The sequence below is a fragment of the Ambystoma mexicanum genome, chromosome 13 (genome assembly GCF_040938575.1).
Source record: "Ambystoma mexicanum isolate Mex_15411 chromosome 13, UKY_AmexF1_1, whole genome shotgun sequence".
Lineage (NCBI taxonomy): Eukaryota > Metazoa > Chordata > Amphibia > Caudata > Ambystomatidae > Ambystoma > Ambystoma mexicanum.
This window is the reverse complement of record NC_090938.1, coordinates 220451607-220454740: the sequence shown is the minus strand read 5'-3', so window position 1 is coordinate 220454740 and position 3134 is coordinate 220451607.

Sequence of the window (3134 nt, the reverse complement as noted above, 5' to 3'; positions counted from 1 at the left end):
AGCAACCTGGGGGCATGTACATGCTGGGAGGGTTCCCAAGTGCGTTCCTCAGGGCCATACCCCACCCAGTCAATGAGGTAAAACACCTGGCCCTTTTTATCTTGTTTAGAGTTCAATATTGCTCGAACCTCGTACTCAGGTTCCCCTTGCACCATAACGGGAGGTGGTTTTCTAGCAATTGTCCCATGTGGAGCGGGTTTCAGGAGGGAAGTGTGGAAAGTGGGATGTACCTTCATTTGGGGAGGTAAGGTCAATTTAGCTGCAACAGGGTTCACAATTTTAACTATTGGGAATGGACCCAAATATCGGGGTTGTAATTTCCTGGGTCCTTCCATGCGAAGGTTGCGAGTGGATAACCACACTCTATCTCCTACACAGTAAAGTGGGCTGGGTCGACGACGCTTATCTGCATAGCGCTTATATGCGTCCTTGGCCTTTGTGAGATTCTCCTGCACCTCCTTCCAAACCTGCTCTATGCCCAACCGTTGTCCAGCCAACGTAGGCAATTCAAATCCTGAAACTGGAATGGCCACTGGGAGGATCCGTGGATGTCGCCCATAAAGGCAGTAGAACGGAGTCTTTTTGGTGGATGCATGTGTGGCGTTATTATATGCCAATTCTGCCAACCAAGTATGCTGGACCCAGGTTGTCTCCCTACTTGTGGCAAAACACCGTAAATACTGCTCTAGGCATTGATTCACGCGTTCTGTCTGGCCATCTGTCTCGGGATGGTATCCGGACGACAAGCGGACTTCCATTCCCAGAATCTTGCAAAACTCACGCCAGAAGCGAGAGGTGAACTGTGGACCCCTATCTGTGACCACACAATAGGGTAGGTCATGAAGGCGGACTATGTTTTGCAGAACTAATTCGGCAATTGCACCAGCAGTCGGGACTCCCTTACATGGGATGAAGTGAGCCATTTTCGAAAAGGTATCCACAATTACCAATACAGAAGTGAATTCCTGAACCTCGGGAAGATCCACAATAAGGTCCATGGTGATCGTATGCCATGGCACCGAAGGGGTCGGTAGAGGATGAAGGAGCCCAGCAGGTTTTTGGTGACTAGCTTTATTTCGAGCACACACCTCGCATTGAGACACATACTGCAGAACATCGTGCCGCCACTTGGGCCACCAGAAATGTCTAGCCACCAACTCCTGAGTTTTTGTCTTTCCCGGGTGTCCTGCCAATGACGAATCGTGGCACCAAGATAAGGCCTTTTCCCGTAGTTGCTTAGTGGGCAAGTACAAGGCTGACCCATGGTAGGGGAGTCCCTCAACGAAAGTATTCTGAGGATCTTGTTTGCACCACTGATGGACGTCCTGCATAGTGAGGTCTTTTAATACGGCCTCAAAGAAATCAGAAGTAGCTCCAACGATACGTGTTGGGGGAATAATAGGTTGTGGTGTAATGCCTGCCTCTCGCTCTGCTGACTCGGGATATCGTGACAATATGTCTGCCTTTCGATTGTTGGCTCCGGGTCTATACGTTATGATGAAATCAAACTCGGCAAAGTATTGAGCCCATCGCAATTGGCGCGGGCTCAACGTCTTGGCGGTTCTTATAAACTGGAGGTTACGATGGTCCGTTATGATCGTGGTGGTGTGACGTGCCCCCATCAGGTAGTGTCGCCACTCACCAAGAGCTGCCTTAATTGCCAACAATTCCCGATCGGCAATGATATAGTTCTGTTCAGCTGGGAGTAGTTTCCTTGAGAAGTAGGCCACGGGATGTAGCAGGCCTGTCTGAGGATCCCGCTGGGACAGGATAGCACCTAGAGCGTAGCTAGAGGCGTCCGTTTCCACTACAAAAGGTCTAGACAAATCCGGGTGTTTCAGTACCGGGGCGTCGGTGAAGGCCTTTTTGAGCTGTCGAAACCCCTGGTCAGCCGATGTGTCCCACTCAAAAGGGCAGCCTTTACGGAGAAGCTTCGTGATTGGAGTGACCAATGCAGAAAAGTTCTTTACGAAGCGTCTGTAGAAGTTCGCAAACCCCAGGAATGACTGAATCTCTTTCACACTGGTAGGGGGAGCCCAATCCAAGATTGCCTGCACCTTTTTCTTGTCCATTTGTACGCCGGTTGGGGTCAGGAAGTAGCCTAGAAATTCCACGGTGGTACAATGGAACTCGCACTTCTCCAGTTTTGCATAAAGGTGGTATTCTCGCAGCTTTTGCAAAACTGCGCGTACATGTTGGACATGTTCCTGGAGATTTTGAGAATATATTAGGATGTCATCTATGTACACTACCGCACATACGTCTAAATATTCTCTAAGGACCTCATCCAGGAAGTGTTGGAAGGCAGCGGGGGCGTTACAGAGACCGAGTGGCATAACCTGATATTCGTACAATCCGAACTTGGTCCGGAAGGCGGTTTTCCATTCGTCTCCCTCACGCACCCGCACAAGATGGTAAGCGCCTCGAAGGTCCAACTTGGTGTAGATTGTCGCGTCCCTAACTTGATCCAAAAGAACCGGGATGAGAGGAAGCGGATAACGGTTCTTAATGGTTATCTGGTTCACTCTGCGGTAATCTATGCAAGTCCGGAGTTCTCCAGACTTCTTCGGTACGAAGAACAAAGGGGAGGACACTGGCGAATTAGAGTGGCGAATAAATCCATTCTTTAAATTCGTAGCTATGTACTCTTGGAGGTGATTGTTTTCTGCCTCCGTTAGGGCATATATACGACTACACGGTAGAGTAGCCCCAGGCTCCAGATCAATTCTGCAGTCAAAGGGCCGATGTGGGGGTAATGATTCTGCAGCTTGTTTGTTAAACACGTCCATGAAATCTGCGTATTCTTGGGGTATACTTTCGGGACGCATTTCCTGCTTAACCGAGACGTTGAGAGCACACACTGAAGGTGTACTTTCTTGCCGGCAATGTTCAAGACAATGCGGTGAGTCCAGACTGATTGACCCTGTGGTCCAATGAATTTGGGGGTTATGCTTTTTTAGCCACGGTAATCCCAAAATCAGCCCAAATTGCGGGGCGGCAATGATATCAAAGGCAATGTTTTCCCTATGCCAAGCTCCGCATTGTAACGTCACCAAACAAGTGTTATGTGTTATGGGCCCTGAGCTGAGAGGAGTGCCGTCTACAGCACGTACAGGTTCCGGGTCTGCCTTTTG